We start from the raw sequence: 26487 nt of genomic DNA, 5'->3' as shown, positions 1-26487 counted from the left end.
CATTCTTTAATTTAAAACCCACCACTCGGAATTAATAAAAGGAAACAAATGGCAACTCCAGCCGACGCCACTAGAGTTCTCCTTTCTCCCAAAGATCCGGCGCCTTCATGCTGGAAAGAAAGAGGAAAAAAAACAAAAAAAACCCCTGTTTACCCCAGAAAGCTAGAAGTGTGGACAGACAGGAGAGAAGAAGAGAAAATTCAGACACAATAAAACTCCCGATTGGGGAGAGAGAGAAGCGTGTGCGCGCGTGGGGGTGCGGGGGAGAAAGGAAATATGTAGGAGGAGGAAGGAGCCGCGGCCTGGGGACAGGGATTGAAAAGTTTCGCCTGGTTTAACTTCTTCCTCGCGTCCCCCTCCTCCTCCTCCTCCCCGTCCCCGACTCCTTCTGCAACAGAAAAGAGCAGCAAGCCAAGAGCACAAGGTGAGAGACGGGCTCCAGTCTGGGCAAGGCGGAGTGCTGCGTGGGGGAGGGAAAGGGGGACGATTTTGCATTTACAACCCTGCGGGGATTATCTGGGTCTTTTCCTCCTGGCTTTGGGGGGGGGGGGTTGTGCAGGGAAGCGGCCGCATCTCCTGCTCGGTGCGGGGATCTCTTTCTTCCTCTTCTTTCTTTTTTTTTAAATATGATGGAGGATTATAAACATGGCGCCTTAAAAAAAAAAAGAACTACAAAATCATATGCACGTTGGAACACAAGAGAAGGCGGTTTTGGGGGCGGAGGTGGAGGGTGCAAATTCGGTTTTGGGGCGGGGGGGGAAGGTGCAAATTCGGTTTTGGGGGCGGGGGGAAGGTGGAGGGTGCAAATTCGGTTTTGGGGCGGGGGGGGAAGGTGGAGGGTGCAAATTCGGTTTTGGGGGGCGGGGGGGGAAGGTGGAGGGTGCAAATTCGGTTTTGGGGCGGGGGGAGGTAGAGGGTGCAAATTTGGTTTGGGGGGCGGGGGGGAAGGTGGAGGGTGCAAATTCTTGCTTTGATGGGAAGAATGGGGGGGGGGATAAAAATGGGGACAAGGAGGGGGGGAAGAATGGTGTATGGTTATGGATTGTGCCAAGTGGGTTTGTAAGCCCCCGCCCCGGTTCCCGTGCATGGAAAACCCTATCTTGGACACCGTGGAAATCCAGCGAGCGTGCAATGGATAATTGGGAATTAATCTGTGATGCGTCTGTATTAATGGATCCTTTTGATTATTATTATTCTATTTTTTTAAAGTAGGTGGCATTTTTATTCCTTTATTTTAAAAAAAAATTAAAAATTTATTCCTTTATTTTTTTAATTTTTTTTAAAAAATATAAAAGAATAAAAATGCCACCTACTTTAAAAAAAATAATAATCAAAAGGATCCATTAATAAAGACGCATCACAGATTAATTCCCAATTATCCATTGCACGCTCGCTGGATTTGCACGGTGCCCAAGATAGGGTTTTCCATTTATTTTTATTTATTTTTTTTAAAAAATAAAGTTATATCTACCTGAGGGTTAAGGTGTGTCGAATATAGAGGCCGGGGTGGGGAAGGAAAAGGGTGTGTGTGTTGGGGGTGGTGGGGGGGGGAGAGAACTACTTTCCCGTTACGGCCTGCATGGAACGCGGAGCCGGGGGCTCGCGTGGCGGGAGAAGCCGGGCGGAGCGCCGCCCGCTCCGGCCGCACCCCTTCTCCCCCCCCCTCCAACGGTTGGGCCTCCTGGGCTGAGGACGCCCGCCTCGCCTAGCCTCCCTCCCCCCCCCCTCTCGGGTACGGATGCGGTCTCTGAGGCGGCTTCGGAGACAGGTTTGGGACGGCTAAGGGGGACCACCCGGTGGGGGGGGGGCTTGGCTGGGTTTTGGGCCCCACGGAGCAACGGCTCGGCGGGGGGGGGGGAGAGAGAGGAGCTCGTGATGGGGAGAAGGAGACAGGTTGCCTTTTTGACGCCTGGCTTCCCTATAAGCCTTGGGGAAGGGGTGTTTTTTTTTACCTTCCCATTTCCCAAAAAGGTGCCTCAGAGCGAGGAGGATTTGTACCCCCTTTGTTCCCCATTAAATATATGGGAGGCTTTCCCCTTCAGAAAGAAAAGGGTGTGTGTGGGGGGGGAAGGTTATACCCTGCCATTGGGTGTGGACAGGTATAAAAAACAGCCCCCTAAAAGAGCCAGGAAAGGTGTGTGTGGGGGGGTCTTTTGATGCACCTTATTCTTCTAAAGGAAAAGGTGTTAAAAGAAGGACTGGGGGGAATAAGAGGGACCGGGTAAATAAAACGTCGGAACTAGCAGAAATGGCTCAACTTGACGGCCTTAGTAAACCAAAGGGAGAAGGCAGAATTTGTGGGAGGCCTGGGCAATATATATTGCCAGAATGAACTTAAAACTGGGAAGTGTGGAAGGTTATGTTTTGGCTCTTAATTCAACGGACTAAGATAGAAATGTGATTGAAGATGGGAGGTTTTAAGAAATGCGATCGGGTTAAGAGATGAAGGGTTGGATTGGATTAGAAATTAAATGCAAAGGTGTCAATAAATGCAATAAATGCAAAGGTGTCAATAAAGTCGTCAAAAGGATGAGAGGAGGAGAGAGGGGAGGTCAGCGTAAATCTATGAACTAATTAGGTATGTAGGATAGAGAAATATTGCTTATATTATATAATTATTTTAATGAATGATGGAAACTGCTGTACTATAAAAAACAATTAAAAATGTTATTAAAAAAAAGGACCGGGGGGGGGGTAGTATGCCAGATGAGAGGTGGAGAGGTGTTTTTTTTTTTTTTTAAGAGCTCCCCCCACCTCCAGTGATGGGGTAGGAGGGAAAGACAGTATTATGTGGTTTTCTCTTCTCTCCCCCTCCCTCTCGTAGATGAAAAAGGGTTTAAAGGCACAAATCCAGGAGTTATTAATATCGCTGTAATGCTCTTTATCCACGTTAGTGTATTCACTGTGGCTGGGTGGTTGAAGGCCGTGGGGCAGTTCCCCCCCCCTCGCAGTTAATGGATGAAGGAGGGGTTGTAATTCGCCTGGGTTGTTAACTGCTTGTTCTGTGATCATGCCTATGGTGTGGAAAGGTGAGGTCATTTAGTGGAGGCTGTAATCATCTTTTGTTAAAGTTGTGTTTTTATTTGCATGGAGTAAGTGATACTGGACAAATTTAGTGTGTTGTTTTTTGTTTCTTTATTTGATTGGGTTACAACCCGCTCTTTCAGTGATACACTGAAGGCATCTGACAAAGCTGCCATTGTTAAAAAATAAAAGTCATGGGCTACCTAAGCCACAGGTTATTCCGTGGAATATTGTGAGGGGTAGGTTGTAGTGTCTGCTGTTACCAACACGTGAACCGTTTGTGTTGGGAATTCGTATAATGCTTCTTCCACTTCCATAGAGTGGGGAAAATTAGCGATTCCTATACCAGCCTAATGGGAAATTTAATATTTGAAAGTAGAAAATGTGAAAGGGTTAGGTGATTTCCTTCTCGTGCTTAAGGCCACTCACCTTCTCTCAGCCTAACTTACTTAATAGAGTCATGGTTGTGAAGATAAGAACGACGTAGGAGAGAACAATGTTGTAAGATGCTTTAGATCCCTTTCGGTGTGGGGGAGCTGGTATAAATAAATAAATATGGAAGCCCCAATGCACTGAATATTATCTAGGATTCAGGAAATCCTCTAGGATTTTCCACCAATCATACACTTTTCTCCAACCACGTTCCCCGCCTAAAATTATGTGTTCTCAGAGGTGGGCATTTCTTGCAGTAATATCTCTTCCTTATCCCATCTTGAATAGAAATGTAAAGCCATACCGAAGTAGCTCTACCAGCTTGTAATGGTCTTCTACACCCAAAATCAGTATTTCATATAGGAACTTTATATTGCAAAATCTCACTCTGAATCAAAACAGTTAATATTTATATCATATGAAGTGAAATCTTGGTGGGGGTAAAGGTCTTGTTGAATTCTTATGAGCATTTAAAAAAACCCCACCATCCTAAATATTGATCCCCTCCTCCTACTGTAATTAAATTTCCAAAAGAATGAATCAAACATGTTCTGCCATAGCTGAGTTTAGGATATTGCTTAGTTTAGATGAAATTCTAATTATTTTTGTTTTTAGTCTGGTGTTAAATTTCCATCATCTAAAGAGTCTCCAAACACCTATCCCTTTAAAATATTTTAGATTGAAATAGTGAATCGGATGCAGTTTACTGCAAAAAAGAAGGCAAGCTTTGTAGGGCCACTGAATTAAAAAAAACTACGGAGTGATTCACAGATTTCAAGAAGGGGAGTTTCATGATATTTTGTGGCCTTATGAGTGTGAAGATGAAAAACTCTGCGCTTACAATGACTTATTTTGGCACCAGTCTGAGACACTTTTTATTTCTCTGAAGCTTTTAAGGATTCATTTGTGCTTCTCCTGGTTTTATTTAACTTCCTGAATCTGTGGTTGTGTTTATTAACCTTCTCTTTCTGTTTCGTATTCGAATAATAATAATATTTTATTTTTACCCCAGCCTCCCCTAGCCAGGCCAGGTTCAGGGCAGCTAACAACACAGTTAAATATATAATTAATACAATAGAACATCGAATTACAAAAGTTAAAACATTGTAACACGCCGAAGTCTAAAATTTCTTTACTTCTATCTTTGGCGCCAAGTTTATTCCCTGTAGGGAGAGATGTTATTATGGCAACCATTGTCTTCTTGAATACCATATCTCTCATCTCAGGAGGGAAGTGGACCACAGCTAGCAATAAGACATTTATGGAAAGTTGAGGAAACAAGAAGGTAGGAAAAAACGGGAAAAGGGAGACCAACACCTAGATGATACCATTGCTGTCCTCAACCATAAATCTAGTGGAACATCTCTGTTTTAGAGATATTATTGTATGTCACTTTGCAGAAAAAAACATCTCTGTTTTACAGAGATTATTGTATGTTCCTTTTTTTAAAGCAACATTTTATAAGCACAGCATTTTTGTTTGTAAATTAAGCAAGATCCATCTGACAGCATCAGGGCATGGCAGAACCTACTACTGGATTCATCCAGACCCTTACATTCATTCTACCTACACAAGGTAACACCCCTTTACTTTGTATTAAGTAATCCAGAATAATGAACTCTACTTCTCCGGTAATCAGTAATACAGTAGCTGCAGATCATCCACAAGTATGATTGAAAGGTGGGAAAAATCTGTCTCTTTCCCATTCTTTATCCACTTCATTGTGAAAAGGAGAGCACGCTTACATAATTTTAAGAGGGAGCTAATCTGTGTTGTCAACATGTCCATAGCCCATGTTTGCATTGGGTGTTTTTTTTTGGGGGGGGGGGGAGGAACGCAGTGTGCAGTCTGATCAGGGATATGAATCCTAATTATGTGCAAATATTTATGATTATTTTTGCAGAATATTCAGTTTTTATTAAGAGATGCTTCTTTAGAAGGGAAAGTGGGTGCATTTTTTTGGTTTAGATTTTCATCTTGTACAATGTACACACAAAACAGTGATAATCGGGTACCCACAGGCTCTGATTTTTCTGGTTGCTTGCACTCTGCCCTTCAGAAGCAGATTATTCTCTCCCCTGACAGCTGTGATTTTAGGGCAGTTTAAGTTCGCAGTGATTCTAAAAGCCCACAAACCTGTTTCCCCTAATTGGATCTGAGCTGGTAGGATGCTGGGCTGCAAATATTTTCTTGTCATCTTTATTGTATAAAAATCTTTATGACCCTTACTTAATTTATCGTCACAGTAATCCTGGCAGGTAGGTTAGACCGAGGAGAGAGGCCAAGAATACCTGTTGGCTTCCATGGTTGAGAAGGGATCCAAATTTGGATTCAAAGCTGAAACTCTGTCATCTGGGCCTTACCATCCCACATACTTCTAAAAAATCTTACTATTTTTATACATGATTTTAAGAACCTATACAGTGTTAAGTGTTGCAGAGAAGATTTTAAAAAGTCTCAAGGTCTCTTGCTGGTAGGCTTCAACTAAAGAGACTAACATGAAGAAAGATTTTTTTTTTTTTTGCAATAAAGGAGAAATGGGGCAAGGGGGAGCATTGGGAATTATGAGCTCTGCTTTGTTCACTTTGAGAAGCTGGTAAGTTACTTTTGGAGGTAGAGTTGGAGAGAATGATGCTGCTGCTTAGTAGGAAGAGTACATACAGTGCACGCAACGGATGCAGTTTGAGCCCTGGCTCCAGTTTAAACAAGACCATGGAAATAGATCACGATCTGAAAAAGTGAGCTGTGACTCACGAAAGCTCCTACCCTACAAGAAATTTTGTTAGTCTTTAAGGTGCTTCTGGACTTTTGCTCTTTTGTATTGCTAAAAATCATGGAGAGTTATTGTGGTTGCCGGAGGCTATCGCCCTCATTTCTACATTGCGTCGTGAGATTTATTGGTGTTCAAATGGCCAAAGAAAGTTGTTGCAAAGCTTTCCAGAAATACCCTTCAGTTTACACACGTTCAACTTCTCCCAAAGCGGAAGGGTTGGATGCAGTGCTGTGGTGTTGGAAAGAAGTAGGATTACACTCATATTGGACAGAGTTAGGCTTGAATAGCCTTTGCCTGTGTCCTTAGGCATCAGACACCGTTTTCTGGCATAACTTTATTTGCCGTTGGGGTCTTTAAGCAGTAGCTGTGTCAGTGTACTCGGGTTTGGGATTTTTGGGGGACGGATTTATAGCTGAAGATTAAATTAGATTTTTTTTTTAAAACGTGCACGTTAAACCACCATTGTATTACTTCAAGGAATACACTAGAAGAGATTAATCCAGATTAATTTCCTCAAATGGATGACGGCCGACAGGATGAAAATGAATAAACATTTAGAGTGAAATGGAATAGGGGTTATGTGGGAGGTACTTATGAAGAGATCAGTAATGTGGTGTGTCGTTGTGGTTCCCTGGTGTTTGCAAGTTAATGAAACAAAGCAGCATATCCTTTAAAACATCAGAGCCTAGGAAACGATTTCCTGTTGCTTGAGCAGAATAATATGGCCTGGTTGTAATTTTTCATTTGTACAAAAGTAACTAATTTATCAAAAAACAAACAAACCCTCTGATACAATCGTTTAAAATGCTCTTATGGAAGACAAGGCCTTGAAAGTTTTAGGACAGCCAAAGTGTTGGATGTGAGATGCGTTATAGGAAAATTAATTGTTCAAGAGTGTGAAAACCTAGAATAATCACTTTTGCAGGCTTTTTAGTATCCCTTGTTGAAAAATAAAAGGTAGCTTAAAAAACAAACAAACTTGACACAGAGATCGGCTGTAAAGAGGAAAAATGTTTTCACTCCAAAATGTCATCTTTTGCTGAATGCTCATCATCTATTTTTAAAGGAAGAATCAAAGCAGGTAGGCTTTAGGGGTGGCCAGAGCCAATTTAAAGTTCAGATTTCATTAATCACAAAAACCCCAGTATTTTTTTTACACATTCTACAAGCCCTTTTGGGATGGCCATTTGGAATGTGCATATTTGAATGTCTTGAGGCAATTCAAGCATTTTAAATGAGAAATTGAAAGTATTGTTAAACTATTCCTTTTATATGCTTAAATTTTAAAGTGAGGCCTAGAGCTAAATAAATGTTTGTTCATTTGTTTCAGAATCTTTACAAGGAAACATGGAAGTTTGCAAAGTGTGAGAGTACAGGATAATATTTAATGTTCAGGTTATTAATCCTAAGCAGTTACTGTGTTTAAGGTTGAACTGTAATACTTCTTCTAAATCGATCTTTTTCTTTACTTTGGTTGCTTTTTGAAGAGAGCATTCATTGCTTTTCATTGTTAGTACTTGGTGATTTTTCTTAGGCTTTATTCACATGTTATTCAACTTGTTGATGTTACCTTGGAATCAAATCTCCTACCGCTGCACTGACTGCTTGTTATAAAATAAGTGACTTCTCTCCATCCATTTAGAAATGTCTGGCAGGGCTGTAAAGATTTCAAATCTGCTCCATATGTAATGTGTGAACACCACAGAACAATCATGTCTTTTATCATAATAATCATTATTGTTCATATTGTAAGCATAGTGTATAGACATGGTGCAGTTTTCTCAACAATTTATCCTCCAGTAGTTGCTCCTTATTTTTGTGCTGGTTTGTTATACTGTGGCTATAATGATCATATTTGGTATAAGTCCTGTCTTATGAGAATGCATTGTATTGAACTGATAGGGTGGGGTGGGGGGGAATTTCCATTCTTCAGCATGAGCGTAAGGAGCTAGTACCAGTTTTAGGTGCTAGTCCAGGGTAGTGCTTTAGAAATCTTTCACATTTTTAGGAGCCGTCCTCAGAATTTTGGACAGGTTTTGGACTGTCTAATGGCAGAATATTAAGCCCTAGTGATGTAAGGACTCTTGTCAACCTATGCTCTGGAAGGGTTTCTCTGCATAGCAGACGCTTTGGAGCAATTATTTCCTTACTATGAGTGGTGGCTTTTCAAGCAGTGTCCACCTCCAAGAGATTTAGCTGCCAATCTGTCAGGTGGACTCCCTTTCTGGGACCTCATATACATTACTGATTTTAACAACTGCTGTAACTGGTGATGTCGCACCAGTGTTAACTTCTCTCTGGAACGCTGGAAGCAATCTTTACTCATCAGGTTTACAGAATTACCTTTGAAATTTGTTAGTTTTGCTTAAACACCTTTGTTCCCATGACTCAGTTAAGGAAGCAATACCGTTATGGCTTCTTGTATAACAAGAAGCAGCGTGTGCTTCCTTTTAAAATCAGCTAAAGCAATAAGTATTCTTCTCTGTTCCCCTACAGTGTGAATTATTTGCAACATGTAATCTAGTTTAATTTTGCTCATCTGTTGTTGATTTGTGTTTGCCAATATTCATGAGTAAGCTAGCCCCTCAAAGAGCTGCTGTCATGTTGGCCTAGTATACACATGTAGCATGTTATGGTGATGGTATCCTGAGATCAGATCAGTACAGAATCAGCTGTACTGTTTCATATTTCAAATGAGAGCCAACTTGGTGTAGTTGTTTTGAGTGTTGCACTAGGATCTGGGAGACTCAACTTCATGCCCTCTCTGCTATGGAAGCTTGCTGGTGACCTTGAGCCAGTTATACAATCTCATCCTGACCTACTGCACAAGATTGTTGTGTGGATGATGAGGGGAGAATGTAGTAAAGCACTTTGAGCCCCCAATGGGGGAAAAAGTGGTGAATACACAAAGTAAATAATTGGGGGGACCTCCCACTTTTAGATCCTTCCCCACATGCAAAGTTACTTGCACTAAATACATAGCTTGTAAATTAAGCTTTTAGTACAGGGCAACTTGTACTATTTTCTCTACTTGTTCAGTTTTTTTAAAACTTAGGGGAGCATTAAAAAATGTGATCACCCTTCAGTCTGAGATGGTCCATTCTATTTTCCCAGAACTCTACAACCTCATAAATTTTGCTGTATGTTTAGATCAAGCTGTTGCTAGCCCTTTTAAAGGGAGAGGACCTGGCACAATGTTCTAATCAGTCCTCAGAATAGCCATTAATGTTATTATATTTCTGTAAGGTTCTGAATGAAAAGAAACAAAATTAAAGGAATGATAACTTCCCCCCTTCTGTTCCATAGGTCTTGCAGAGTTACCTTTTTTCATATTTCGTTTGGAAAGAGACGGTATGCAAAACTATGCTAAAAAGAATCATCACAGGGAGATGGATTGTGTCCTTACAATCCGCTTCCTAAAAGCTAGAAAATTTTATTAAAATTGTCACTGAATAAATATCCCCTAGAACAAAAGCCTTTAATGTGTACCCGTCTCATGTGGTTATATTCCTTCTTCATTTATCCGAACAAGTATTACCTCCCAGTTCAGCCTTTCTTCCCTCCCCTACTTACGATGTGCATAATTATATGTGAAATTAAGAAGAACAAATTCCTGTGAGATTGTAAAAATCCATTTTCTTTTCAAGGTACTGCCTTTCCAGTGTGAGGGAGTATGCAGTTGTCTTTTTTTAAAAAGGAATTATACAAATTGTTTGACAAATAGTATTGGAAACTTGTTTAGACTAAGGGATATACCTCCCATGGGCTAATGTTTTTTTTTTGGGGGGGGGGCAATAGTAGGTTTAATATGTAAGAATCAGATGAGGGCACCTGGGGGGTGTCTGTTAAAGGGGCTGAAAGAGAAGTTGTTTGCTCCTGTCACAGCAATATTAAAATTGAAAAATAGTGTTTACATCCTTTTCTTTCCTGCTAGGTAATTCAGGGGCAACATCAGGGATCATTGCCATCTGCCACCTTGATGAGGGGATTTTAAATGGAACAGGTTCTAGGGTGAGCACTCCAGTTCTCCTGCGGAATATTTATATCTCACCTGTGACCATCCTACTCTTTTTCTTACAAAATCATCTCTTGAAAAATCTCTAGTGGCTGGAACACTTCTTTGCCTCCTTCCACCCAGCTGGAGGAGAAATTAAAAGTGCAGGGAGATGTTTCTGAGTTTATTGGAATCTTTGGAACTCTGTTATTGTCTGGATGTGGCTGTCCAAGCAACCAGATGCGGATGGGAATAGCCCCGTTCATCTTTCCTTATCTAGAAAGGCATCACTGGTTTTGTTCTAGGGCTCCCCCTTCCCCTTCTCTTCTCTTCCATCCAGACTGGGAGGTAGTAGAAGAAGAAGAGTTGGTTTTTATATGTCGGCTTTCTCTACCACTTAAGGAAGAATCAAACCGGCTTACAATCTCCTTCCCCTCCCCACAACAGACACCCTGTGAGGTAGGTGGGGCTGAGAGAGCTCGAAGAGAGCTGTGATTAGCCCAAGGTCACCCAGCAGGCTTCATGTGCAGGACTGGGTAAACCAACCCAGGTTCACCAGATTAGCGTATGCTGCTCATGTGGAGGAATGGGGAATCAAACCCGGTTCTCCAGATCAGAGTCCACTGCTCCAAACCACCTCTCTTAACCACTACACCACGCTGGCTCTCAGTACTCCAAATGCTAGCGTACACAGCTTAGAAAGTTGCATGCTAGAAAAATTATGTAGCTGTCCATGTGCCTGAAAGGTTGATGCTGGTTTTGAAAAATATTTTTCTAGAGGTGTAGTGGTTAAGAGCAGAGGAGTCTAATCTGGAAAACCGGGTTTGATTTCCCACTCCTCCACATGAAGCCTGCTGGGTGACCTTGGGCTAGTCACAGTTCTTTCTCAACTCTCTCAGCACCACCTACCTCACAAGGTGTCTGTTGTGGGGAGGGAAAGGGAAGGTGATTATAAGCCAATTTGGGACTCCTTAAAGGTAGAGAAAAGTGGAGTATAAAAACCAATTCTTTTTCTTACAAAAAATTAAACTAAATTAGCTTTGAGATTGGTATATGAATCGAATATAGTAACATTTTTTAATTTAAATGTCCACAATATGTATGAATTTTGGAAGAGGAGAGAGAACAATTTGTTTAGACGTGAGAGTCAGGATAAATTTTTAATAATGCTTGGTGGAAGTCATGACTGAGAAGGTCTTTGCAGTTTCTTAACCAAGCCTGCCCTGTAGAATTAACTCCAGTTGTATTCACTGCCTGCATTGTTCAACCTTCCTAAATGGAAACGTTAGCCCTGCCAGCCTTTTCCCTTCTGAGAATTAGAGGTATAGAACTGAAGTTAGAATTTCTGCTGCCGAGTTTGGCTGTTTGGCTTCTCGCTGTTAGCAAAAATGTGCAGAATTTGATAGTTCATTTGGTCATACCAATTGTGTATAGATGGCATATTGACCTAGTGGTGTCCATCTGCATAATTCAGTCAAATCAGAAATAGGGAGACGCCTCAGAGGCCCACCAAGCAAAATGGGCTGACGTGCCACTGCTCGGCATACTGCCAGGGTTGCCCAGGGTGATGTGCCCAGGGCAGGCATCACGTTTAACCGTGGTTTGCAAGACTGCTTCAAGTTATGGCTTTGCCCTCCGAGGAAAGCAGATGGATCTTAGCTTGGGAAAGCCTACCATGGATTTGGTGGATGTTTGCAATCGTAACTAGGGTAATAAAGGCAACCAGTGACAATATTCATTAACCCTGGTTAAGAGTTTTACCTTCAGTAAGGACGAGGGGCTGTGGCTCAGTGGAAGAGCCTCTGCTTTGTATACAGAAGGTCCCAGGTTTGATCCCTGGCATCTCCAGTTAAAAGGATTAGGCAGTAGGTAATGTGAAAGACCTCTGCCTGAGACCCTGGAGAGCCGCTGCCAGTCTGAGTAGACAGTACTGACTTTGATGGACCAGGGGTATAATTCAGGATAGGGCAGCTTCATGTGTGACCACATTAAGCAGTGGAATTTCCAAGCACAAGAATAAAATCGTTTGGTGGCTAAGCAGGTCTTTTAGCCCTGCCCAACTCAGAGCTGGAGTGACACACAAGCCACTGTTTGTCTTTCCAGGTCGGCTCTGCTCCTTTCTGACAAGTTTAAAAAAAAAAAAAAAAAAAAGAAATCCCCTCCTTGTTTCTGTCAACCACTTTGACCTTTAGTCTTGCCTTTGAGCCCAGAGACACTTAATTGACATAACCGACAGCTCAGAAAATTGGTGTTTTGTTCTGCGGTGAGTGCTGAAGAGGCCCAGGTGGTAGCTGTGGGTTACCTCTGTTGATGGGAGTTGCGTGTTCACTGCTGGATGTAATTGGAGCACTTCAGACAAGGGACTTTAAAAAATGGCTCCCGTAACAATGGTTCACATGTGCTGTTGACTCTTGCAGTGAGAGCAAGCACGATTGGCGGGGAGCTAGGTGGTGATTTCGGAGTCTTCTTCAAAAGGACTGGCTCTCCATGTGCTGGACCCATTCCATGACTTTGTGTTGTTGAAGACCAATGGGGCGCAGTCAGTAAACTGGCTTTAAAAAGCAAGCTGACTCTGGGGATATAATAGCTTAAGAAAACTTTTGAGATAGGAAGAAGGGATTAACAAATGCAAGTGTGCATATTTTTTCATGTGTGTGGTTTTAATGTTTTTATTTTATATTTTATGTTGTACCTCTGCAAACTGTTCTTTCAGGGACAGTCACCATTCCCCTGCTTTATTTATCTGCACTGCTGTTTCACATCTTTTTGGGTTTGTGTTTTTAAGCCACAGCTGACTTATGGCTACCCCTTATGGGGTTTTCAAGGCAAGACACTAACAGAGGTGGTTTTCCATTGCCTACCTCTGCACAGCGGCCCTGGTATTCCTTGGAGGTCTCCCATCCAAATACTAACCAGGGCTGACCCTTCTTAACTTCTGAGAGCTGACGAGGTCGGGCTGGCGTGGACTATCCAGGTCAAGGCTTCCCATCTGTATAGATGTAATTTGAACTTGGGAGGGAGAGACCATGGGTACTCTGAGCTCAATGTGGGGGATGGGGACAGGCAGATGAACTATGGAAAGAACATAATATAAGAAAAGCCCTGCTGAATCAGACCAAGGCCCATCAAGTCCAGCAGTCTGTTTTCACAGTGGCCAACTAGGTGCCTCTAGGAAGCCCACAAACAAGACGACTGCAGCAGCATTCTCCTGCCTGTGTCCAAAAGCACCTAATATAATAGGCAAAGAAAATGTAAGGACCCCACTAACAGGAAGCAGAGGCTTGAGAAAGAGGGAGACGAAGGCGGGATATTAGGAAAGGAGGGCTGGGACTTGCCTACTTAAAAAGGAGTCGCTCAAGGAAACACAGGAAAGAGCAGAAAGTTAGAAGGCATCTGAGCTGTCAGGGGAGATGGAGAGAGAAAACAGGCCGAGAGGCAAGTTTGCACGTGAGCAGGAGCTGCTGAGATGAGGAACTGCATATTGATTTGGAATAACAGCCGAATCTTTGGCTGCGGGCTGTCAGTAAACAGGTGAATTCCAAAACAAATACAGCTCAGTGGCGCTTGAATAAATGCAGTTGTAGAGCAGAACTGTGAAGCTGATCAGGAATGCAAAATTAGTTCTGAATATGAACATTAAAATATAAGAGCTGTTTTGGATTGGACCAGAGGCCCATTTTGTCCGGTAGCAGATGCTGTCCAGATTCTTCTAGGAAGCCTACAAAGATGGCATAGAGGTACAAGCCGTCCTTTGCTGTTGACTTCCCCCAGACCTCTGATATCTGATACCAATTAGGCATTTTATAAAAGGTGGGTGTAAAATTGACACCTTATTTATTGTAGCAATAAAAGCAAGTAATGAAACATAAAAATAGCAAACTATATGTAGACAGATGCAGGACTCAAGTTTTAGGTATATGTTCCAAAAGCCACACACACCTTTATTCATGTTCCTTTAAAGAATCCAAAATGGTACCAACTCTATCACTTCTAAGCCCCCTAGACTGTGGAGCAGCCCGCAGGTCTCTTGAGCAGCCATTCAGTTAAGTAACAGCACAAAGAACTAACTACAGGGCCTACACTTCTAAAACCTCCAGAGTCCTACCAGTAACTATAAAACCTCCGTGGTTTCATGGCCCCTGGGCCGATTACAGATGTGTCGGGCATGAATAGCATCATACACTGGGTAATTGCTTCTGCCTGGCAACAAGCTTGTTATATATTACTCTAGACTATATATTACTCTTCCTACACACTTGACACTGAGAGACACTGTCCTTCAGTGTTACTCCTCTGAAGATGCCTGCCGCAGCTGCTGGCAAAACGTCAGGAAAGAAAATACCAAGATCACGGTTACACAGCCCGGATAACCTACAAGAACCAAAGCTTGTTAGTATTTGAATTTAGAATTCCATGAGGTCAAGTAGGCAGATGTAAACCACAAAGATATTGTAGGAGGCCTAATCTGGGACAAGGTGCAAAGGGAGATTGAGTGAGGTGGTCAGGATTAAAACAAAGGACATGCATATCAGATAGCTCTGGCTACTTTGCAAAATTTGTGTCCAAGCTGGTAAAACCTTAAAAATCATGGTCAAAGGCAATAAAGTTCAACACTTTGACCTGTTCCTGGGCTACAGAGTTTTAGTATTACTACAAATGGAAGACGACCTGCAAGGACTTTCTGGGGGCATCTCATATCCCCCTCCCCAACTATTTCTTCTTTCCCTTCCCCAAAGCCCCCATAGTCTCTTCCCTTTCATGCCTCTCCCCTTTCATGCCTGCTCTTCTTCCCACCCACCAGCCAACCTATCTTTATTTCCCCCTCCCGTCTTAAGTTTTCCCTTCTCCCCTGTCCCTGGGAAAATCTGATCCAATTGTGGTGTGCCAGCCACCAGGCTAGGCCTAGTTGTGGTATTCCAGCTGCAGACTGGTTGTTGTTGAACACTATTGATCAGCAAGTCCTGGGTCAGTTGTGGAACTTGCATAAGTTACCTATGGTTGTTGCCAGGCCAAACCCCAATGAATCTTCTTTCAAAGGCCAAAATAGGCCTTCAAAGGGCTTTGCGCCCTCTCTGTTCTTTTACTGACAGAAACCAAGGCATCAACAGGCAATACAGCTGTGGTTGCCTAGCCACAACAACAGAGGGAATTTGTTTCTTAAAGCGACAGGTGTTGCTTCCTTTTTTGGGGGGGGTTAATCACCCAGGTTTTTTTTTTTTTAAGATTTATTTTCCCCCCTGCAAACCTGGAGCTTTAACAGGTTTGTAGAAGGATCTTTCTTGTCTGTTCATGGCTCCAGTCTCTGGATTTAAGTATCCACAGATTTGGCCACATTAACAATTAGATATATTCAGGATATACCCTTAATAGTTAGCAATATTATACTGATTGAAGAATGATGATATTTCCCTGTCATAAAGCGGTGACTGTTCTCTGGTGTACATGTTTGTGTATGGTTTTGTGTTTGTAGTATTTAGCCTCTCCCATTTTTTTTCCAACAACAGTATCTTGTGTGGTTGCTCATATACATCCCTGTATTTAGTGTCTCCCATTTTCCCCAACAACAGTACCTTGTGTGGTTGCTCATATACATCCCTGTTCTAATGAGGGATTCAAATTTTAATCAACCACACTTGATTTGAACTGAAAATTGGGGAAGGTTGGGGGTTTTTTTGGTTCTTGTAGCTGTGTAGCCAGGACTCTTTGACATGACATCGAAAGATTCCATCCTCTGTGCAGACAAAGCACTTGTGGTTTAGTTGATGGAGTATCAACTGCACTTAACCTTCCCAAATCTCTGCTGTCTTTTGAATGCCATGGTCCCGAATTGTTTGAGTATTTTATGGACTTTTACAATAACCTTGAACTTTTATTGTTCAAGAAGCTAGGAGAGAGAAAATTAGAATAGGGTGCTTAAGGATTGTTAAGGAGAGATGCTCTGCTTTGCATTGCAAACAAGCTTTGCAAGTTTCCTTTGGGAAGTTTTCTTCATTCCCAGTAGTAACAGATAGCTATAACCTAGCGGTTGTGAGGCAGAATCTGAGGCCAAAAATAACTGGTCGGTTACTTGCCGATATGAGAGAGCATGCATGTGAGAGTCAGAAAGAATCTTCCTTTCATATTTTAAAGATATTTTGCAAAGAAGAAGGAGTAAAATAGATTTCATTTTTAATCATAGCCCCATATTACCCTGTATTTGCTAAAACAGTTCTTTTCAAAAGAATAGGTGCAGAGACATTTTTGAAATGTGTCATTAGATATTCGAAGGGATCATTAGGAAAGCTTGCTCTGGCGTACCAAAAGAGACTCAGGCCAGCCATTCTTCAGTATGCTCAGGGGAACATTGTAGCTTGGCACAGATGTTTCCGAGTACTTGCAAGACCTATTTCTGTTGTTGGGAAACCTAGAGAAGAATGATAGAAAGAAAATAAGTGGTTGCAGTTTGAGTTGTGGGGGAAAATAGCCTGGGTGGTGGGGAGAGGCTCTAAAACCAAATTGAAAACTAGGGAGATTAATGGAACTACTTTGAAAGTAGACTAGTGAAATCCATTGTAGAGAACAACCAGTTGCGCCCGTGAGCTTAATTGTAAATAGTCTGTACACATGTGGCAATGACATTGCTGATCATTGGCAAATTCAATGCATACACTATGAACACTTGAGGTCACAATGATTTTTTTCAGCTCTGGTTCTTAGGAGCATTTAAGGTTCAATCCTCGTTTGTTGTGAAAAAGCCATCTGAAGAAGATCAGGCTAGGGATATTTTGAAATAAGCTTCTTGAAGATAGCAAGTTTAACCATTTTGGATATCTTGTTAAAATCCGTGGAAAGGATTTTTAAAAAGCCACCCCCATTCTTGATTGTAAATATATAAAGAGCCCACGCTTATATTAAGTCAAATTATTAGTTTATTTATTCTAGTTCTGCAGTACCTGTTCATGAGGTCATTAGATTCTTGCTGTTAGATTCTGAAGATGGTGTGGATTGAGTCTAGAATCCTGTGCATACAAAACATGCTATCACTGAGTTGTGTTCTCTAAACCTTGGGTGTCAGATTCAAAGGGGTTGTAAGGCAAAACTTCAGACAGGTGATATGTCCCTGTGCAATGTTAAGAACATAAGAAAGGTCCTGCTGGATCAGACCAAGGCCCATCAAGTCCAGCTGTCTGTTCACACAGTGGCCAACCAGGTGTCTCTAGGAAGCCCACATATAAAACGACTGCAGCGGCATTATCCTGCCTGTTCGAGTTGCCACCTGCTCGTTGTCTCACCACTTAGTGTAGCCTGTCTGCTATAAACCAGACAGTGTGCCTTTTCTCTTGTAGATTCCACTTTGTCGACTGGGTGCCCTGAGAAGGTTGAGGAGGGCACCATCTCTAGCAATTTTTAGTAGACATCACAAGGCCATTTTATTTGCCAGGGGGCTTAATGGGGTACAGTCTCAGCAACAGCAGCCACCATTCCTCCTGTAACTGGTAACTGCTAGATCGCTGTGGTGTAATAATGTCACAAAACCTTTGCTGTGATCTACTAGCATCTCCAAATCCCTAGCTTTCATTTAAAAAAAAAGGATGCCAGCATAATTCATGGGAGGTCTATCAACAGCCTTCATCCGTGGTAATTAAAAAGTCTTGGTTCAGATACAGAAATGCATTCCACGTGGAACCGCGCTTGAAGATATCTCAGAAGCTTCGGCTGGGATGCAGTGTGGTGGCAGGTTTTTTGACAGGTACCAGTGTGATGGAAAGGAGTCATCAGGTCTCTAGTTATCGAAGAGCCAATGCCACGTGAATCCTTGGGCCAATGTGGAGGCTGCAGCAACATACAGTCAGCTCTCAGAGAACTGGTGGAACGTTGGGGAAAGTGGAAGCAGTTGCAAGTGGAGGTGTGACTCTTGAAGAGAGCCGACATGTTAGTTTGGTGTCTGACTCTTGATATGAGGTCTCTGTGAGCTGTTGAGTTAAATTGTATATAAAGCTTTCTGATACTGTAACCTGTGAAGAAGAACATATTTACTACTTCACCACAGGCTGCGATGTTACTTTGGTTGACTGTGTTTGTGGCAACTTAAATTTTTGAACAGTGCTGGGGGGGAGAGGGAGGAGTACTACTTTTTAAAAAAAATGCCTCAATGACAAAATAAAAAAATGAAACTTAACTCACAATAGGGAGCCCACTATTCTGCATCCACCAAAATAAAGCCTTAAATGTGTTACCACAGAATAATACCTTTGCTGGGGAGGGTGAAGGTTGATAATATCACACACAAGTTCCCCATAAATTTTAAAAGGCCATCCCAACCAGTCACTTGGAATATATCCGGTTCTTTGTCAGCTACTTTCCAGGTTCAACTCAAGATGGTGGTGCTTTCCTTTAGAGCCTGCATAATTTGGGACCCACAAACTGCTGAATTCCTCTCTCTCTCAGCCTCCCGTCCTAAAAAGGTCAAGTCAGCATAGGTCTCTGAGTTTCCCTTTTTTCTTCTTTGGGTTGGTCGGCAGGAGCTCATAAAGGGCTTTTTCTGTGATGGCCCCTTTTCAGAATGTTTTTGCCAGAAGGCTGCTTCCCTCCTTCATCTTAGAACAGAGTATAACACTTCTTTGTTCAGAGCAGCCTTTTGGAAATGGAATTTATAGATTCTTACAAGGTCTGGATAGTGGATCTTGGGTGTGATGACAATTGTTGTGTTTTTGGATTATAGTTTTTTGTGTGTGGCTGCCCTCATGTAAACTACCACAAGTGACTTGACAGGATGATCTGTGAGTGATTTTAAATAAATAGCGTATCTGACTTTTTTGTGGGCTAACAGCAGGGGACAACTGTCGACCTCATCCCCTGTATCTTGCCAGAGGCACCTGGCTAGCAGATTTGGAAACAGGATGCTGTTCTTAGACGTTTTCTTGATTTGATCCTGCAGGGCTTTTCTTATGTTCCCTTGAAAAGTAACGGCAAAGGCCTGGTTAACTCACTTTGGAAATGCAGAGCTTCATCTTTTTGATAAGATGTGAAGAGGTCTTTGGACAGATATTCAGCGGTTGAATCTGGGAGTTTTGTGTTTATTGACGCCATTAATTCATAAACTTCCCAGCCATATGGGACAGTTCCATGTTTCATCTCTGTTACAAGATGTAAACTCCGACACAACGTATTCAGTGGCTAGATTCTGTGCCTCTGCAATTGACTTAAGACAGAGGAGGGTCTGTGCTACTCAGCAGCCCTGAAAATGAAGGGATACAGTTTTAATTATATGTGCTCCCCTTTCTCGCCAAATGGTTTATCTATACCAGTGGTTCTCAATCTTTTTCGAGCTGCCACCCCCTTTTACAATTGCCAAGTAACCTGCGACCCCTGTCATATTTGCATACATTTTCATAAATGACATTTTCAATAGGATAAAGAAAACACATTTGTTTTTTTTAGCAGTCCAGGGTATCCATATATGTAATTACTTTAAATTTTAAAGTTTAAAACAAACAAGCAAACGGTACTACCACCTTTTGCTCAGCGGCTGTGACTGTGTGGCGCGGCAACCTTTCCTGGCACGGAGGAAAGAGTGCCTCTGAGCATGCACTGCGTTCCTTGTCCTCCCCTCTCTCCCCAAAAACTCTTCCAAGCAGTCCGGGGCTCTCGCGAGGAAACCCCCTCTCTTGTGACTGGGACACTGCTTGTGCACAGAACTGCAGTTATCCCTCAAAGCGGAGCTCCGTTTAATCACCTCACGAGAGCGAAGGGCCAGGAAAGAGCCGAGGGCCGCTTATCCTGCTCGGACTTTTCGCACCTTTTTCTCCCCTCCGCCAGTCACCGCTCCTTCTGTGCCTCACCGAACCCGCGTGCTCGAGGGGGAATATGATATGGCACAAGAGCATAGGAATTCAGGACTTTTCGTGCCTTTTTCTCCCCTCCACCAGTCACCCCTCCTTCTGCGTCTCACCGAACCTGCGCGCTCGAGGGGGAAATCCCGAACTGCGTATGCACCTCGACTCTCTCCCCCTTGGCCTTGCCAGAGCGGAACTGATGACTCAGGGTAGATCGGAACTGGTGACTCAGGGCAGAAAAGTGAAGCCGCACTACAGATGTGCGCACTTGGATTCCAGGCTGAAGCTCCCGCCCCACCCGAGTGCGGCTAAAAGTAAAAACAACGTGGCTATAGCGGCCTCAAGGGGGACCGCCCTCTTCTCCTCCAAGACCTGAACTGCCGAGCCAGGGGAGCTTCCTTGGCCTCCACACATCCCGCCGCGTCATCCACCCGGCGCAGGTGCGACCACGCCCTGGGCTGGCCCGCCCGCCTGTCAGCTGGGCGGCGGGGCTCAGCTGGTGTGCGGCGGTGCTCCGCTGCATCTCTGCAGCCCGGCTCCTTCCGGCTGTCGGTCGGCCAGTTCCTCGCCTCTCTGCTTGAGGTCTTCCCTGCCCTCGCGGACGGATCAGGGCTACAGGGCGTCTGGCTTAGTCCTGGATAGCCCGGGATGGGGGCTGTCCCAGGACAGTGGCGGCGACCCCCCAGAAAACACTTTGCTACCCCCTTGGGGGTCGCGACCCCCAGGTTGAGAACCACTGATCTATACCAACAAATGAACCAGCATGTTTTACTCAGATGTGTATTTTAGACTTATGTAAATTGGTACCTTACCTGTTTTACCTGTGCTGGTCATTGACCGTAATAAAGAATTCTCATGTCTTGTGTTTATTGAACAAAAGGTATTTTTGTACTGACATCTTTTTTTTTAATTCCATTTTTCTTCCTTATAAAGTGGGCCCAAAGGTGGTTTACGATGTGCACGCCTAGCCAACCTTACCAACAAGAGAACATTAAAACAAATAACCAGAATTGTTTGCAGAAAAGAATACGCATGCTGATCCCTCCATATGATAAAAATTGGCAAGCCAACAAAAGACCATTTGGAAAACAGCCTCCATAATCAAGGAGGGTGTCCACTGCACCTCTTCTAGTCACTGGTCTGGAGAGATAGGGCCACAACTGAGATGGCTTTCATCTGAGCCAAGGATGATCTTTTAATTTCTGTGTGGGAACAGTGAATAAAAGCTGCTGGAGGGAGTGAAGGCGACACGGTCCTTCAGGTGTCTTGGCCCCCGGTTGTGAAAGTCTTTAAATGTAAGAACTTGAACCTTAAATTGAGGCAACCAGTGAAGCTGTTTTAACATTGCTATTATATGTTCACCCTAGCACACCCCAGTCAGAAGATGAGGTGCTACATTTTGCACTGGCGGAAGTTTCCAAGCGGGTTTCAGTGACAGCCCCGCATAGAGGGGGTCACGACAGCCCAGTTTAGAGTAGCATTGATCATTGTGAACTTCAGTCGGTTAGATTGCATCTCTGTTTTGTCCAGTTATGCTTTCTGTTGGCCTGTGATGTCAAATATCCTTGAGGAAATTCTTATGTACAGCCACAGGGTATATTTTGACCTTTTGACAGTCCACCGGACACTCCACCAAGAAAGAGATGTTTGCCACTCACAGACTGGTGGGGAGCCCAGCAGCATCATTTTCAGGACTGCAACCACAAGAGCAGGTTTCTTCTGTATTGGTTTTGCTGGGTCAGACCCACCTCTTTCCTCCATTACAGCAAACCACTCTATACTGTGACATTTTTTTCACATGCTAGCATGGGTAGGGCAATGGATGAGCACGGGCTGCCATTTTGTGCCTGTGGGTTTGTTTGGAGTGGTGGACTCTAATCTGGAGAACTGGGTTTGATTCCCCACTTTTCCACATGAGTGGTGGACACTAATATGGTGATCTGGATCTTGTTTCCCAACTCCTACTCTTGAATCCAGCTGGGTGACCTTGGGCTAGTCACACTCGTTCAGCCCCACCTACCTCACAGGGTGCCTGTGTGGGGAGAGGAAGGGAAGGTGATTGTAAGCCAGTTTGATTCTTCCTTAAGTGGGAGACAAAGTCGGCATATAAAAACCAATTCTTCTCCTTCTCCTCCTCCTCCTCTATATGGCATTTTATATGTCGCATCTCTGCTGTCTAGGACTCCCCCCCCCCTTTTTTCATGCTGGAGATGCTCTTCAGCTATTGAAATGGCCTTTGCGACTTACGCATAGCGAGGTGTGTTCGGTATCAATTACATGGCTTGGAGTTGCCTAATGAATTTATTTTGTGTGTGTGTGTGTTGCCATAAATTAGTAACAAGCATCTGACTCTAATGCCTTGATTTAAACATGTTTAAATATATGTAAAATGTAGTTCAATTTAAATGTTTTGGATCTTAAAATAAACAAAAGGGTTGTTTGTTCTCCCCCCCCCCCCCCATGGGGGTAAAAATAATTTTTCTCTGGGATTTTACCCAATAAAAACCATTCCTAGTAATTATTGTGCCAACCTTGTGCTGAATTAATGGATATGATACGCTTGATGGTTTACTGCTTTTTACAGGCAACTCCCAAATTACAGGGCGGGAAATGTCGTTTTTTAATGATTTTTTTTTTTTGTCTCCCACTTCCCCCATGTGTTTAAGCGGTGGCTTCAGTTCATGTATTTTGTGTTCTAGCATGGGTGCTATTAACAGTAAATCACTAAAATGGCATCATTTTGCAGTCCTAGTAGATAATAAATTGGTGACAGATATTTCTAAATTCTGCTTTGAACGCTCGCTGATATTCTCATTTAATTATGTAAAGCATTGTAACTAATCACCGCACTTTCAAAGATTTTGCTAGAACAGGAACGTCAGCTGCGGTGATCTGGCCGGGTTCCAGGCTATGTAATTATGTTCTGCCATTCTGAATTCCTCCCGCAGTTTCAAACTGGGTGTTATGACTATTATTTATATACATAGAAATGCATGCAAGGGTTGGTCGTATGCAATGCAGTCTCGTTTGCTGCACCCCAGTAATTTAATCTTTTTCACAAAGGAAGCGAGTACGATAAGTAGAACATAGTCTAGTAGGTGTCAAAGAATGGGTGGGCTTTCAGAAGATTATAACAGGGAAGCAGAGGGTACGTGGCATACAAGAGAATCCTTTACCAAGATGAATTGGTTTCAGAATAAATTAAGAAAGACTGAAAATACAACTGCAACTGTTGAAGTTGCATGAATTGGAAAAGGACAGAGTAGAAGGGATAAAACAAAAAAGGCTTCCAAGTATAGAGAATGACAGAACAATGTACTTTGTAAATTTACCTGGCACTTTTTAAATGAAAGTAGGTTTGATTCATGTAACTTAATTGGTCTGGCATCATCTTTGCATGGTAAACGCTTTCTCTTACAAGCACAAACGACATAGTGTGAATGCTATGGGGGGGGGGAGTTGCTTATCCACCATGTTGAAGGGCGCCATCTTGGTAAGCAGTGTAGACTGGGCCAGTGAATCTTATAACTTCCTCCAGACTAAACAGTACATTATGACATGAGCTTACATGGGCTCTCTAGCCTGCTTCATTAGCTGCATGACATACAACTGATTTGGTATTCATCGCTATCTGTCAGAGTAGCGTGAAGCCAGATGGCGTAGCTGTGGTTCCGCATAAGTTCTTACAGGCACTAACTATACAAAAAGATCATGTAAATGAAACAAAATAATGTGCAGAAGAGGTGGATTCCGGTCTTGTGGCTAAAGGGAGGGGGTGGCTTGGTTTCAGAAGATAATATGTTCTTCTGCCCCCTCTCTTTGCCATATTTTACTTTAAGATGGCCACTGATGGAACTCAAGACCTCCCCCCCCCCATGAAACCAATCATGTTAAGGCCCACCTATGCTAATATAATTGTAAAAGAGCATTTCAATTGTGTTTGTTTACTATGAGTTACATTTTTCTTAAAGGGGGGAGCCCAAAATAGAAAGAATTTGAGAATTCATTCTAATGTATTCATTGTGAGAATGACAAATGTTTATGCTGCCCCTTCCTGGTGGCGTTCGGAAGCTGAGTCTTCCACAAGAACTCAGTCTTTGCATTCTTCTGCCAAACTGATGCACATCTGGAGCTCTGCTTCCATGTGGTCCACTTCCGGCCTGTTCCTTTTGTTTCTGCAAGACATGGACGTACCTGACCAAACCCACCTTTCAGGTACTTTGCCTTACTGTTCTGGCAATCCTTCCTCTCCGAGGACGATGCAACGCCTCCCACAATACCTAATCTTTGTTCAGTGCATCCACATCAATCTCTTTGAAGACTGCTCGCAGGATCCCTGTGAACAAATGGATTCCAAGCACTCCCTGTTCGTTTGCGTTGGTCCCGGGAGGTCGGAAAACCCCACAACAGTCCCGAGTCTCCTTTCCTCCCCCCTCCTGGCCCAGCCAGTGGTTCTAGTACTTCCCAGTCTTGATGCCTTAAAATGCCAGGGTTTGACCCCTGGGCCTTCTGCTTGTCAAACGTGTGCTCTGTCACTGGGCTAGGGCCCTTGCAAGGCCTGGGTATAAGCTTGGTAAGTTTTTTTTTCATGTGTTCATCTAACTTGACAGTTAAAAATCAAATGCAAGCAGCATTCGGGAAAGCAAAAAATAACCCACTATAAATACAATTTGGAAGAAGTTTTGCAAAGTTTGAAAATGTAAGAATCTTATTTGTAAAGCAAAAAGAAGAAGAGGAGTTGGTTTTTATATGGTGACTTTCTCTCCCACTTAAGGAAGAATCAAACCGGCTTACAATCCTTTCCCCTTTCCCTCCCCACAACAGACATCCTGTGAGGTAGGGGAGGCTAAGAGAGCTGTGACTAGCCCAAGGTCACACATCTGGCTTCATGTGTAGGAGCGGGGAAGCAAATCCAGTTCACCAGATTAGCGTCCGCTGCTCATGTGGAGGAGTGGGGAATCAAACCCAGATCAGAGTCCACCATTCCAAACCACCGCTCTTAACGACTACACCACGCTGGCTCCCAAGCAAACTTTAAAAACTTTAAACTTTAAAAAGTTGCTTCCTCTGAAAGTAAGCTGTGGGGTTGTACCTTGGCGTTATACCCTAGCTGCACATTTCCTTAATGATAGTGGTTTGATCCAGAGCCGTAGAGCTTGAGTGAGGATATATGGTTTGCACATGCATCAACAAGATGAAAGGGCTAATTAAATGGGTGTTACATGCCTGTGAATGAGAGTTAAACAGTCCCAGATCGCTCCATGGCAATCAGCTGCTGGCAAAGAACCGCCCCTTTCTTTTTACATACAGAGACCGGATCGCATGATGAACTCCAAAACTGATTTAATCCTTATTTATATGAATAGCGATAAGAGCAACTTGCTGCGTATGTTCTCACAGATGTGTATGTGCGAAACGTCCAGTGATTGACGATGTTTTTGATATGAACAAATGAACAAAGAAGGATTGTATGTTTTATGAACCAGCAGTGATCTGAAATACTGTCGCTGAAAGTTACTTTTCCCATGTGGTATTTATGCACATAGTATTTTATTCATGCTGCTTCTGCAGCTGGTTTTCTCCGTTCATATCTTGAAGTTATGACCACATCATGGTGTAATGGTTAAAGAGTCAGACTAGGATGTAGGAATCCCAGGTTTGAATCCCCACGCTGCCATGGAAGCTCGCTGGGTTACCTTGGGCCAGTCATGCACTGTTAGCCTAACCTACCTCGCAGGGTTGTTGCGAGGATAAAATGGCAGAGAGGAAGAATGATCTAAGCTGCTTTGAATCCCCATTGGAGAGAAAGGCAGGGTATAAATAAAATAAAATAAAATGGAAGAGACTATGCTGCAAACTTAGTCACATTTACTTGGGAGTAAGCCCTGTTGATATTGCCATAACTTACTTCTAAGTAAAAATACTCCGGATTGTGCTGGCAGCCTGGGAGAGCCAGCATGATATAGTGGTTAAGAGTGGTGGTTTGGAGTGGTGGACTCTGATCTGGAGAGAACCAGGTTTGATTCCCCACTCCTCCACAGGAGCAGCGGATGCTAATCTGGTGACCTGGATTTGTTTCCCCACTCCTACACACGAAGCCAGCTGGGTGACCTTGGGCAAGTCACTATCTCTCAGCCTCACCTACCTCACAGGGTGTATGTTGTGGGGAGGGGAAGGGAAGGCGATTGTAAGCTGGTTTGATTCTATCTTAAGTGGCAGAGAAAGTCGGCATATAAAAACCAACTCTTCTTCTTTATCAAGATGAAGGGATCTTTGGGATCTAAAGGCGATCATCGCGCTGGATTAGTGTAACGTATTTTGAAAATTTAGAGCTCAGGTTTTAGGTTGTTTCAGTTTTTTTTTTTTTTGCATCTGCATCTGAAATGGTAATCACAGATGAGAGAGGGGCTTTGATCTTAGGATTCTGACTTTGATCCAGCCTTACTTCC

General features: G+C 43.1%; 1 protein-coding gene across 8 annotated transcripts in view; it reads left to right on the top strand.

The window, feature by feature from the left end:
• The first annotated feature begins 415 nt into the window (after positions 1 to 415).
• ZMYND11 (zinc finger MYND-type containing 11) overlaps positions 416 to 26487 on the top strand; it is a 124591-nt gene continuing 98519 nt past the window's right edge. For all 8 annotated transcript variants that reach the window (XM_056857285.1, XM_056857284.1, XM_056857283.1 and 5 more), the window contains exon 1: positions 416 to 424. The gene's annotated coding sequence lies outside the window, so the exon portion shown is untranslated. The remainder of the gene's footprint in view (positions 425 to 26487) is intronic.

Source organism: Euleptes europaea, chromosome 11 (assembly GCF_029931775.1).
Source record: "Euleptes europaea isolate rEulEur1 chromosome 11, rEulEur1.hap1, whole genome shotgun sequence".
In the NCBI taxonomy this organism is placed as follows: Eukaryota; Metazoa; Chordata; class Lepidosauria; order Squamata; family Sphaerodactylidae; genus Euleptes; species Euleptes europaea.
This window is presented reverse-complemented; position numbering and strand designations above follow the sequence as displayed.